The following is a 14413-nucleotide window of genomic DNA, read 5'->3' as shown; positions in this document are numbered from 1 at the left end:
CGAATTTATTTGTTTAAGTGGTATGAGAATAACACACATTTACTGCCGGCTTGGGAGGGCCTTGAAGTAATTTGATACCTGAACCGGTAGCGGCAGTACGCTCCCACTGAGGATGTACCTTGCGTTTAAGTTGAGTACTTCTTAGGAGTGTGTTGTAGCCATCCTCTTTGCACGTCTTGTCGCACATATGAATATGTGCGACAAGACGTTCTAAGAGGATGGCTGTGAGCCAGCATTACATTACAGGCGACGACATGGCCATACAGGGCGCTTTCTTTGATGATCAGTCTAACCTGTGTTACACTGAAGTCAAAATACAATTTGCTCTAGATCGATAGATTAGCTCACCGAGAGCACGAATATACCTCTCTTACACGTAGCGTCTGCAAAATAAGGTAGAAGATAGAAAATACGTAAAGGAATGTGTCGCTGCCACTGGCAACGCACAACTTACACAGGAAGGGGTCGAAACTGCGTTACAAAAATTGGCCGTGCATCTGCTCCTTTTGTTGCAGATGTCGTCAAAAGACGCTAGTCTTTGTCGACATTTGCGAAGTAAATGCCTCCCTTCACTTTCCCGCTCACCTCTCATGCTGTTAGTCTTCCGTCGCGCTCCTACAAAGGAAATGCGCTAGAAGTTTTGCTCAAGTAAATTTAAATTTACTGCGTTCCACTGCTCCAGACCGGCCCCTCAATGCCAGCGCTGCCGTACGGCAGAGACGCGCATGAAATGAGGCACCCTACTTCACCGTTTATAGAATCCCGTTGCTCTACCCCACGTGCGTTCCAAGCGGAACGTGGAACTTATCTAGTGGAACCTTTCGTATATCTGTTGCCGCTTGATTTCTTAAAATGCCACCAGAATCTATAGTGGCGCGGGCGACAGTAGGTGGCGGGGTAAATGTTTTCTTCAGTGGATGTGTTTGTTTGTTTGTTTGTTTGTTTGTTTGTTTGTTTGTTTGTTTGTTTGTTTGTTTGTTTGTTTGTTTGTTTGTTTGTTTGTTTGTTTGTTTGTTTGTTTGTTTGTTGATACTGCAAGCCTCAACCACGGCCGCTAGATGAGAGCGCACGCAAGGACCTGACATTCAGGAACAGTGGATGAGCCCTACTGCGCGTGGGCCAACTAGACATAAAAAAAAATAAAGCAATTTTTTTGCCGGATCCGACGTCATGATTTAAGAAAATTGGCAGCTGTTGTACGGTTACCTCGCTGCGCTCTTCTCGCTGTCATTTTTGTCTGCCGTTGCAGCGGTGCATAGGTGTTTGGCTTGTGATTGTGATACGGGCGCTCTCAAAGACTTCTGGATAGCACTCACGGTGGTGTGCAATGTGTGATTGGGACGCTGAGTGTGTGCGGCCGCCTATTTTGCGCGTAGTACGTTGCGACGGTGAACATGGGCGTTCTGCATCAGTTGCGCCGCCTCGATTGGCGAGGGTGATGAGTGCGCTCGCGACAGACTTCTGCGCTGCGTTTTATTAGAGCACCGTGTTGAGGCCGCTGGGCGTTTCGTCTCCGACGTGCGGGTGCGCGTATGCCTTCAACTTCAAACGGCGGTGCTATCGTGGCCAGCCGCGAACGATCGTTCGCACGAAACTCTTGTCGCACACCACACGGTCGTTGACTAAGAAATAACAAGACAAGACTATTGCGACCTAGAAAGGTGATTCCTGTGCGTCGCTTTGGTTCGTCGAACCCCGTGTCTTGTAATAGCTGCGTGCTGTCATAACCTCCGGAACATTATATTCAGGGGGTCATGGTCTTGCTGCATATTCTTGTTAAATCATTGCAGAGGGCTGTTGGCGCACAGAAATGAAAAGTTTGTAATTTTCCACGTTAGTTTCGCTAGTCTCCAGAGGGTTGCTTTCCTGACAAGCGTATTGATGCGGCTGCACATATGTGTTGACGGATGTGCAGGGGCCCACGTTTAGCTCTTCTTGGGTCGGTACTGGATATCCGAGGAGTTCAAGGGTGTCTCGTCTGGTAGGTGGATGAGGCGGGAGGTTTGGGAGTGATGATAATCTTCGTGCAGTTTATCTAAGGCACTGTGTACTCCCAGTTAGACCAACTTGCTCGTGGGTGTTGAGAGGGCACCGTTCGGTCTGTGAAAATGTTGATTTCGCCCACCACCATATTTGGTGCTCGGTTCTGCTTCTGCTATCAACCTTCGTCCTGTTCTGCTTGATCCGACACAGCGGCAAAGTTTGATAACCGTAGTGGGACCCCGCACCAAATGCGGCAATTAACATTCTCAAATGCTATTTACATAGAAACGTTGGACACTAATTCTTGTAACTTGTTCCTACTGTGGCTACACAGCCCGTTACCATGATGCGCAGCATGTACTGAAAGTCACGTGCTTTGTTGTTCGTATTCCAATGTATCTTGATGTACATAGGGCAGAGAAGGCACTGCCCTAACAAGCAGTGGTGGGAGCATGCCGCATTGCTGAAGGATGGAACAGAAACCGATTTGGTGCTCCACTCCAAGACTCAATGCACGCCAGGTGGCTACATGCCAGAATTTGATATGATGAGAATGCTGAAGTTGTATGGCACGAAACAGCAACGAGAAATCTTTGAGACCTATGTGAGAAAGATGAGACACAGATGCACTATAGATTACTGAATTAGTGTGAAGTGTGCAGCAGCTGTAATTGCTTTTTACACGTAGTGTTAAACCAGTGTCACATGAGGGTCTTGTTTACTTTGTAATCACTCTCAGAGGGAAATAAATAATGCTTCGTTGATGAAGCTCTTTCCTGTCTCTATCCTCTCCTTGAGTCATGCTTGACATTTGACCAAAATGTCCACGATGAAGTCCCAACTAGTCTGTGTAGCCACCTTCATTCAGTTGTGAAGGTGGCTGTTATGAAGGTGGCAGTTCACTGTTTTGATGCATATTTAAGCACAAAATCCTGGGACGTCTGCCATTATTGACTCATAAGAAACCCTTGATGCCCAGGCCGCACGTGCTGGCACGTGCATGGAACAGTCGCCTGTTCGGTGGGCTCCGCAAATTTTTACTTTTTGTGGCCAAAATTCAACTCGGACGTCGAAAATTTTGGCGTCAGCGTCTTCGCGAAGCTCAGCGGCACAAGCGGATATCACTCTTATCAAGGTGGGCCCATTTTTGAGCAAGCTGTGAGTGACTGAATAATCCACCGGCTGCCGCGCCACTAAGCCTAGCGGCGAACATGCTGCCGCTAGCGCAGGCCGGAGCCTCCCCGGTGGTGGCGGCGTCCAAGACCATCACGGGATACGACCCTGTCTCAATGCAAGTCGTCTGCATGGACACCGCCCAACACGAGGACTGTCCACCATCCGAGGAAGAATATTTAGAAGACATGATTCGCATATGGCGACGCAAACACAGTTCGAAAGCTCCCAAGGGCAACGACGCTCCTGGCCAACAACAGACGGCGGCTCGCTCTGGTCATGCTCCTCAAGGGGGTGTGGCTAGCAAGTCCTCCACTCACAGATCCAGCAAGCCCCAGTGGCGACCGAAGCACACGCCCCACATTGGGCGCGACGAACTCATCGTTGTTCTCAAGCCGAGCACAACGCTGGATTTGAAGGCAACTTTTGCTCCAGGCCAAGTCGGATCCGCAGTGCGCAATCTCCTACGCGAATGCGGGAGCGTGGAACTGTCTGTGTGGCCGGTATGGGAACAAGACGTGATTGTGTGTGGTCTCAACTCAGAGCCTGCCGCCCGACGACTGCTCGGTGATGTCACGCTGACAGTCAACGGCCGCCAGCTCCCCTTCCGGGGACATGCCAAAGCCACAGGCGACGTCTGCAAAGGGGTCATCACCATCGACCCCAATGATACGTCGGCCTCTCTCAAACCCAAGCTGCGATGGAAAAACGGCGAAATTCTTTCCGTGAGAAGACTTGGCAGCAGCAACGTCGCTGTGGTCATCTTCGAGGGGAAATTTGTTCCCCGCCAAATCTACTACAACGACCAGGGCATCCCGGTGAGATTGTACAAGAAAACGATCCCCGCCTGTCATCGTTGCGACACGGTGGGACACAGGGCGGATATCTGCCCGAGACCCAAGCCGGGACGCTGCGACCAATGCGGCTCCGAGGTGGCTACCACTCCCGAGGGCCCTGTCGAACACAAATGCACTCCCCGTTGCCTCATCTGCGGGGGCGAACATCTCACCGGCACCTCTGGATGTAACGGCAAATACCGGAAACCGATCAAGCCGGGAACCTCACCAACCACCGACAAACGGAAAGAAGACTTCAAGAAGATTCAAGCAAGCAAGAGAAGCCACAAGACTTCGACCCCAGTGTCGGGCAGACCTGCTCCGGTCAAGAACAACGCTGGATCCGGGACCGTGGCAAGGACGCAGATTTTCAGCGCCGAGGACTTTCCAACCCTGCCAAACACCAAAAACGAGGTGAGCGATTGGGTTAGGGCTGCCTCCCGACCTCTCTCTTCCCCTTCCCTCCTCACAACCCAAACCGAAGTAGCCCTACAGCGACAAAATGCGGAGCTACGGCGCCAGAGCGAAATTCTTGTGAACAAAATTCAAGAGTTAGAAACGAGGCTAGCTGGGCTCACGGAGTCCCAAACAACACCTGGGACTTCGGAGCCAATGCAGCAGTCCGAGCCATCAGAGCGGGATGAGAGTGCCTCGGTCGCGTCTGGGGTGTCTAGCGCTTCCCGATGCTCAGACTGCACATTTGTACAACGTGTGCCACAGGTGGAACATCGGCTGACAAAACTGGAACGCACCATAGAGGAACTGCCAAAGAAAATTCTAGAAGGAGTCAGGGCATCCTTTGCAGAGCTCTGGCAGCAGGAACTCTCGCAAATAATTCTAGCGGTAACTGACTCAGTCATGGACACAGTTCAGGATTGGGTCAGCACACAACTCAGAGACAATCGCTCCCGCTCACGATCCCCGCGATCGGATTCGCATAGGCGTAAGGTGGTGCCTCGCCCGGCCACAGGCTTGCAGGAATTCAGTTCGGCCACTACCCCCATGGAACCACTGGTGCCTCCGTTAGAGACACCGTTAATCCAGGGAGGAGGCCATGTTTCTTAAATCTCAATAATCTTCAATCATGGCTAACCGACCGCAGCGGAAAGCCCGAAGCAAAATTCCAGATGAGAAATTCGTGATCATACAATGGAACTGTAGAGGATTTCGGAATAGGAAAAAAAGGTCGCATCTCCAATTATATATCCAGTCCATCGGCCCCGCACCAGCTATTCTGGCTCTTCAAGAGCCTGGAGCAGATGCTAAACTTCCAGGGTATAGCTCATTCCAGGGGGGCCCTACGACTTGCATCCTGGTCAACAAGGCGTATACGGCGCTCCAAGTCGATCTAGGTCTTGAAACCGAACAGGAATACAGTATGGTAAAGGTCCTTCCACTTAGACGTCGTGATCCTCCAATACATGTACTGAACATTTACAGCCCCCCGCACAAGCCCCGCATAACTTTTAACGAAGTTTTCTATCGAGCACTTAAATCGGCCGACAAAGCACCCCTCGTGATAGTTGGGGATTTTAACGCCCCGAGCCTTCATTGGGGATATCACTTCGAGCAGGCCAGGGGACGCAAGTTAGCGGAGTTAATCTCCACGCTTCGACTTACGCTGCTCACGGACCCGGCATGTCCCACGCGTATGGGAAACTCGGTAACTCGCGACACGTGTCCTGACCTATCCCTAGTTAAAAATAGTAAAGACGCTACTTGGGAAAACCTGGAGGAGACACTCGGTAGCGATCATTGCCTCCTTAGGATCACCCTCTTGGCGAAGGCTGCTAGAAGAAAGTGGGGCCAGGCCAAACTAACCAACTGGCATGAATTTAGGCTGCAAGAAGTTCCACCTGTTCTCCTCACAGGCAGCTATACGGAGTGGGCGAAACAGATCATCGCCTTGCAACAGCAACACGTTACAACAATTCAGACCACCGAAAAGAACCCAACTGTGGACAACCATCTGATGCATATATGGGAGGCACGCCGGGGCCTTACTAAAAGATGGAACAAACAGAAACTTAATCGCAAGCTTCGAGCCCGCATCAGTGAACTGACTGAAAAAGCGGCAGAATACGCTGTCCAACTTAGCGACGCAAATTGGATAGAGAGATGCAATTCGGCTGCGCGTCAAATGGGATCCAAGGGGACATGGCGCCTTTTTCGCAGTCTCATTGACCCAACTCAGACGAGAGGGGAAACACAACGTCAACTCCGAAGAGCCCTACACGGGTACCAAGGTACGACGACCCAACTCGCAGATACTCTATGTGACAGATATCTCTGCCGCACGGAAGACCCCAATGGACCTGAGTATCAATACGCAGGCAAGCAGAACCCTGACATGGATGCCTCCTTTACACTACAAGATCTTCGGGCAGCTTTAGCTAAGATGCGCCGAGGTACGGCCCCAGGAAGAGACCGTATAACAGTCCAACTATTGGCGAACCTCTCGGACTCGGCCTACTTGCAACTGTTAGATTACATAAATCAAATCTGGGACGGCCGTCCACTCCCCCCAGAATGGAAGACCTCCTTGGTCACTTTTATACCCAAAGCAGGAAAAATTGTTAATATTGATAATCTGAGGCCAATTTCGCTCACCTCATGCGCGGGTAAGCTCATGGAGGCGATGGTCCGGGATCGTCTCTCTCCACACATTGAGTCCACGGGCCTCTTTGCTGACACTATGTTCGGGTTCCGCCCACATATGTCAGCACAAGACGTCCTTCTCCAGCTACACCGCGACGTAATTCGACCAACTACAATGCAACAAAACGATAAAGCCATCCTAGCCCTAGATCTCAAGGGGGCATTTGACAACGTCCGGCACAGCAGCATACTAGAAAACTTAAGTAGAACGGATTGTGGTCAGAAAGCCTTCGCATACGTCAGAGATTTCCTCTCCAAGCGTCAAGCATTCCTGAGGATCGAAGATGAGGAGTACGGTCCATATTACATGGGTACAAGGGGTACTCCACAAGGAGCGGTCCTATCGCCGCTACTCTTTAACATCGCTATGATGCAGCTGCCGCACAAATTAGCTCGGGTAGAGGGTATACAACATGCCCTTTACGCCGATGACATTACAATCTGGAGCACAGAAGGCAGCCTTGGGGAAATGGAGGACCGCCTTCAAAGGGCTGCCAGCATTGTCGAAAGCTATGCTAATGACTGCGGCCTCCAATGTGTTCCAACAAAATCAGAACTTTTGCACATTAAACCCAATCCTAAAGAGAACACAAGGCTTTGCATCTCTTTAACAGGTGGTTCTATCAGAGAAGTGGACGAAATTAGGATCCTGGGCCTGCTTATTCACAACAAACTTAGTCCAGAGACCACCATTGCCAAACTGAAGCGAACAGGTGAACAGGTCGGACGGATGATACAACGCGTATCCAACAAGCGCGGAGGGTTACGGGGCAGAGACGCGCTCCGGCTCGCCCATGCCTTCGTAACCAGTAGGATCCTCTTCTCCGTACCCTACCTCCGTACGAACAAACAACACGAGAATCGCATTGACGTCATCATTAGGAAGGCCACAAAACGAGCCCTTGACCTCCCGGTGGCTACCTCCAACACCAGGTTATCGGCGCTGGGAGTGCTCAATTCATATCAAGAGCTGAAAGAGGCTCATCTCACAAATCAGTACACTAGACTCGCACAAACGGCGTCCGGGCGTCACTTGCTTAATCGCCTACAAATAAAACATGAGTGTATCCCAGAGGAGACGTGCAAACTCCCAGAGTTGTGGCGGCACAGGCTCTGGGTGCATCCACTTCCGCGTAACATGGAAAAGCACACCCACGAAGGCAGGAGGGAAGCACGCGCTAAGACCCTGGAAAGGAAATACGGAAATGGGCGAGGTGTGTTCTACGTTGATGTGGCAGGACCGTCGCCTCTAGGGTTTTTCACTGCCGCTGTAATTCACAGGGACCAGCAAGTCGATGGGCTCTCCTACCGGGCTCCTAACTCCACGCAAGCCGAGGCGATTGCCATAGCGCTCGCCGCCTCGGACCCGAAGTCAAGGACAATAATAACGGACTCTCGCCGAGCCTGTGAAAGGTATTTAGCGGGCACGGTACCACCCATGGCCTACAGAATTTTAAAACGAGTGGTGCTGTTCGTAGACCCCGCTCCTAAAGAAATTGTGTGGTCTCCGGGGCATCAGGGTCTGAGAGGTAACGAGGCCGCGCACGCGGCTGCCCGAGCGCTTACCCACCGGGCGCCTCACCCATGCTCTCCCGGCTCGGACATTAGCAAACCACTTCTGCGGTTTAGAGAAATCGTATGACATTACTGCGATAACCGCCGGCTTTACCCAGCCCCTGCAAAGGGTCTGAGCAAGGCCGATGAGCGAATACTGCGGCGCCTGCAGACGAACACATTTATGTGCCCTGCAGTAGCAAAGCATTTCGACCCTAAAACAGATGGACGGTGTCTGCACTGTGGGGAGGTGTCCGACACCTTCCACATGGTGTGGGCATGCCAGCGCAACCCTGCGTTATCCCCCAACCCTTCCCCTACCAGAGAGGCATGGGAGGCAGCCCTGCTCAATTGCTCGGGGCTGGAGTCTCAAAGGGCTCTAGTTCGACGGGCGAGAGTGGCGGCCTTGACCAATGGGGTCCCGGAATAGGGACTGCACCTGTGCGGAGGGCCACAGGCTCTAACTCTCTTTTATTCTGATCAAAAATAAAGTTTCACTCCTCCTCCTCCTCCTCCACGCTCACTACTACCACTTCTACAACTTCTCGAAAAACAGATGCAAGCATAGCCATGACAGATTGCACCGTGCCTCCCAGTAACCATGTCGCCTCTATCAAAAATGATGCATCACACCTCAAATACACTACTACGCATACAAAAGCTAGCGATCATCTACCTCATCTGGACATCACACCTTATTAAACTACAAGCGAATGAGGCGGCACGCACTGCTGCCCACAAATTTACTACCCAGGGATTCGTAGAAAGCAGAAAAAACTGCAGATTCCCTCACCGACCTTTAAGTACAAAGCCGTTGCACGGATGCCTACAAACCAACACATACAACACAACATTTTACCCAACACGTGCCCCTATGAATGCCCACCCTATAAATGAAGGAAGGGGGTAGTACAGGAAAGACAACCCGCCGCGGTGGCTCAGTGGCTAAGGCGTTGCGCTGCTGAGCACGAGGTCGCGGGTTCGATTCCCGGCCGCGGCGGCCGCTTTTCTGATGGAGGCGAAAAGCAAAAACGCCCGTGTGTACGAGATTTCGGCGCACGATAAAGATCCCCAGGTGGTCAAAATTAATCCGGAGCCCTCCACTACGGCGCGCCTCATCGCCTGCGTTGCGTCGGCGCGTTAAACCGCACAATCAATCAGTACAGGAAAGACAGAGGGGTTAACCATCCAATCAACTGCACCCTATGCTTATCAATGATTTCAAATAACGCAGTGTCTAGAGTGCCGTCCGACGCCATTCCAATATTTAAAGGGACACTGAAGTGAATTTGTCAAGCTCCCGTTTTTGCTTGCACTGCGTAGACTGGCTCAAATTAGCACACTTTTCATCGTTTATCCGGTTGACAAATCGGTAATTATTTTACAAAGCGCGAAAAAAGAAAAACTACCATGCGCGGTTCGCGGCGGCCGCACCAACTAAGGCTCTGATGTTGGGAGGAGGGGGCACCGTGATTGGACGATGCCCAAGGTTAGCAATCAAACAAGTTTCGGTTTCGGTTCTGTAAAACACAACCAATGGTGTTGTTGGATGGGCATTCTCAATATCTGAGTAATCATCGTACCGCGCTTCTGCCATGTTGTCGGCTGTAAAATGCATAAGATAAGCCTCCCAGGACGGCTTGGAATCGTAGCATTCACTAGCCAGGCCTACGCAGTGCATGAACGCCCTCCGCGTCCCCGCAGACGCTCAAATGCCATAAATGCCATGCACTTTTCCCTTATATTTGGAGCTTGCCTCACTCATGCCTGTATCGTAAAAAGCGTGTTCGCACCAGGCCAAGGGTCTGTTGATTCTCGACTGTGCCCACTGCCCGCAAGCAGTCGGTGCTTATGGCAACAGCACGCCAACGAGAATTCGCTAGCGCGCCAGTGTCAGCCTGCGTGTGTTCTGTGAACTAGTTCGTGGAGCAATGAACGTTGCGGCCCCAAAAAAGGTGAACTCAGTATAGAAAACATCGGTGGAAAACGAAAAAGTTAACTTACAAAAAAAAAAAAGCACGCACCCGCGGGGATTCGAACTCGTGACTTGCAAAACATTTACGGTGACATACCCAGCTCCCCCGACTACTGAGCCACGGAGCGGGACGCGAAGGCCTTGCTAATATAAGGTATATATTGTACAACCGGTTTACACTTTTATTTAGTTTTGGCATTTCAAGCAGCTTAGGTGACTATTTGTTGTACTGCGATCGTGCAGTAAGCGTCGCCCGAGTTTCCACAGTAGCTCACGTCTAGCAATTGCATTTCGTAGACGGAAAAGCGTTCGCAGATGCGTAGTCGTGCTGCTGACCGCTGTGCTTGTTCGCCCAGCGCAAAAAAGTGCTTCCCGCGCCCTAGTTTTACGCTGTACGGTAAAAATATCAGTTGATTTTATTTCCTTAGTACCTATATTGACTTCGCTGACTCTTCTCCCGCCTTCAAGAGGACTTATATTTTCCTACTGGCGTACCAGTCAGCGAAGCGTCGCATGTGCGCTTGTGCAGCACTTGTGTGAAGCGAACTTGACTTGGAGCTAGATACAGTGTACAAACAAACCAAGTAAAGAAAGGCACATTCTTCCATTCACAAACGTGTCCTGGCTTCGTTTCAACTAAGCGAACGAATTGCGACCAAGCAATTTTTTTTTAACCTCCTTGATTGCGACGACCTGCCGGCGGCCGGCGGACGAAACGCTGGGCCGACTCTGTCGGCCGGGGAGCCGTGCAGTAGCGCAGCCGTGGCGCAGCCAATTGCCAGCTCATCCCCTCCTGACGTCACACGAAAACGCCACAGAAAATGGGCGAGCGTAAAGAGAGGAGGACAGCGTTTTCGAATTAGTTTTTCTACTAAATAAAATCGCGTAAACGCTATAGAGTGGTCGAAACATGGCCTGGGGACTCCGGACTACAATTTGCGCTAGTAATCCCGCAATGTTTACATATCACTTCAGTGTCCCTTTAAGACTAGGCTAGCACCGACCAAAGAGTCTGTCGTTGTAGTGTAGAGGATCCGTCTTAGCTTCCTGATCTCAAGGCTGGTAGTTCAAGACATGTTTGTGCCTCGGTTGTTGTTTTTTTCATCTCTAAATTTAACTAATTTTTTATGGCTTAGGTTAGTTTTGGTCTTTTAAGGATGTCTTTGTGTTCTTTAGGTGATGTTATGTTTAGGTTCGGTTGCCATTCTTTACGTTATCTTGAGCGATGTAGTGCCAGACGCGGCAATTTTGTTACAAAACGCCAGTGGACGTCGATATAGTGGAGTGCTTATAATACCGTCGGACGGCACTCTAGACATGGCCTTCAAATAAATTATTCAAACTTGCATAATGAACACCTTACGGCATTTCTAACTTTCATTCATGAAATTATTTGTATAAACTTATTATATTATACTGAAGTGACCAGGCAGTATATTTGAAGGTGTGTGAACATTCGCAACTTAGAATAATTCGCGAATAGTTTTTGATATTCGATTTGAAGCTCTGTTTCAAATATCTGAAATTTGCAAATAGTAGAGCAACGAATGTTTGCTGTTTCGCAGCAAACATTCGCAGCAAACAGAATGTTTGCTGTTAGCAAGATGCAAACTTACAAGCTTCACTACATCGTAAGACCTTACGGGTTGGTTTTTCTGCATGACACCGAAGCCGTACCAAAAGCCCAATGTAGAAGCTTTGCACCAAACAATTGTTCGCTAACTGTGGTGTATGTTAGGTCAAGTGCAACACTACGAGAGCAAAATTTTTATCTGAAATAGGTTTCCTGTAAATATAACGGCACGAGTGAAAAATCAAGCGTCATTGCTGGCTTGTTGGTGAGGTCTCACCAGCAACTAGCATGCCCAGCCTCCTTTCACTGATTGAGGGGGGGGGGGACTGCTGCCAATCATATTAAATATACTTAATATGCTTACTGTGTTCACAGTATTTAGAGGAGCCCATATTTCTCCATGGCAATCTATGCAAAATTCTTGTTGCACTGCTTTGCATGTCTATTTTTATATTCTCTGTTACATTAAATTTTTTACATGTCAAGCACAAGTACCTGAACAGAGGTGTGTCTAGTTCTGACTGCTTAAGCTGTCTTTTTTTTATGTAGATATGTTTTATACACTATAGAAACACCAAAACAAAGATAGTGTGGTTTGAAAATATTCAATTTGCAGCCAGCTTGTACTATTCATATTCAAAAATATTTTATTCAATTCACAACCAAGTTTAACTTCTTGTATTCAATTCCCAGACGCAAAGTTGATAATCATACACCTCTAAATATATTTACAAAAGGTAGGTTGTCCTCACCTGGAAGTAGTGGAGCAGGCGCAACCACGCGACGCTACCGGCAAGTGCAAAAAGGCAAAGAAAGAAAGCCAGAAGGAGCAGCCAGCCCTTCCTAACAATCAGTCGCAGTGTCAAGACATGGAAACAGGTATGCTCTCAAATCTCACCTCAGCACAGAACACAGCGCAACATGACATAAACAACTTCAAGAAGCTATCATGCGTATCTCTGAGAGCGTAGAAGCAATTCACAAAGCCATACAGGAGGATGAACAGAACCAAGCCGCTAGATTTTGAATGTTGGAAGCCAACATATAACGAAGCTCTGCTAACTCACCGCTCGACTTGACGCGCCACCCTGTACGCTAAAACCAGCTCAGATGTCTGGGCACCCAACCCTACTTCTTCTCAAGATGGCTTCTCAATGGAACTGCCGTGGGTTCAGGGCGAAGATGGGAGAACTTCAGCAATATATCAGAACTTTAGAGCCGCAACCAGATATAATAGCTCTGCAGGAAATCAATGGCAAAATTCACCTTCCTGGCTACATCACCTGCGCAGACCCTTCAGGAACAGCAACAGCCACTTTAAACAAGGATAATATAGCAGCAAAGCAACATTTCACGGCCCAGAGGGGGGCTGTGAGCACACATTGGTTGAAAATCACTCCCGTGCTACAAGGAAAAAACAAATCTGTTCATTTTGAACGTATATTGCCGACCTTCTGCTAAACAGATCGGCCTACAAGACACCACCCAAGAAACCCTAAACCTAACCACGGACCAACCAGTTCTCATCCTTGGGGACTTTAATGCCCCTCATGAGATGTTGGGCTACAAGTACAATTCGAAGCGAGGACGACAGTTAGTCCATATTATGGACCAGAACGGGATTACTTTACTAAACGATTCCCATTTCCCCACCAGACTGGGCACCAGTACGGCGAGAGACACAACTCCAGACCTCTCACTACTGGCTGAGTTCCTCGACGTTACTTGGGTCAATAAGAACACCAATCTTGGCTAGGACCACGACATCCTTCAAATAACTATCTATTAAAGGACAAAGCTACTAGACCCATATCGGCTGGGCCAGACTTGTCAACTGGGACCGATTTAGGGAAGCTCAAGTTGCGGAAGAAATTAATCTGGAGACACCCATGACATCTGGGTCACAGAAACAGTGAAAGACCTCAAACGGCATACTGAATCAATCGCAACTGCATACTCCACTCCCTACGTACTCTCGCCTACTACACCTTTGTGATGCCAGGTGTAACCTCACAAAACGATGGAAAAAACGACAACATAACCGAAAGCTACGCAAACGAATAGTACTCAAGCGCCTGCAAAAGTACCTAGACAAAAACAAACAAATTCCCGACACAATGTTTGGCTTCCGCAAACACCTCGACACTTAAGACGTTCTTCTGCAACTCAAAGAGGAGGTTCTTAACACAGCCACGCAATGCTCCCCTAGAGCGATACTAGCTCTGGACTTAAAAGGAGCATTTGACAACGTTGCCCTCAACGACACAAGGTGTGGCCAGAGGCCTTACGACTATATAACCGACTTCCTCTCAGACCGCATGGCAACACTCAAAATAGCTGACGTCACCTCCAGTCCTGTCATCCTAGAGAGTTGCGGCACGCCTCAAGGATCTGTCTTATCCCCTATTTTATTTAATATTGCCCTAATTGGTCTTTCTCGGCAACTGGCCAGTATACCTAACCTAAATCATGCCCCCTATGCCGATGATATAACCCTCTGGACGGGCGCGGACTCGATTGGAGGGATACAGGATGACACACTACAACAAGCAACAGATGCCGTCAGCCAATATACGAACAAGTGCGGCCTCACCTGCTCACCCGAAAAGTATGAGCTATTGATTGTGCGGCCTCGTAGGAACAAGGAGCCAGATTACATCT

At 49.5% G+C, this 14413-nt stretch overlaps 1 protein-coding gene and 1 pseudogene across 5 annotated transcripts in view; both read left to right on the top strand.

Moving 5' to 3' along the window:
- Window positions 1–14413, top strand: part of LOC144162522 (uncharacterized) — a 112072-nt gene that overhangs the window by 75233 nt on the left and 22426 nt on the right. The gene's annotated exons all lie outside the window — the stretch shown is intronic.
- On the top strand, window positions 5809–8705 carry LOC144161900 (uncharacterized; annotated as a pseudogene).

Source organism: Haemaphysalis longicornis, unplaced genomic scaffold (genome assembly GCF_048455015.1).
Source record: "Haemaphysalis longicornis isolate Haplotype H1 unplaced genomic scaffold, Haemaphysalis longicornis Haplotype H1 scaffold_12, whole genome shotgun sequence".
Lineage (NCBI taxonomy): Eukaryota > Metazoa > Arthropoda > Arachnida > Ixodida > Ixodidae > Haemaphysalis > Haemaphysalis longicornis.
Note: the sequence above shows the minus strand (reverse complement) of the source record. Positions and strands in the feature narration are given on the sequence as shown.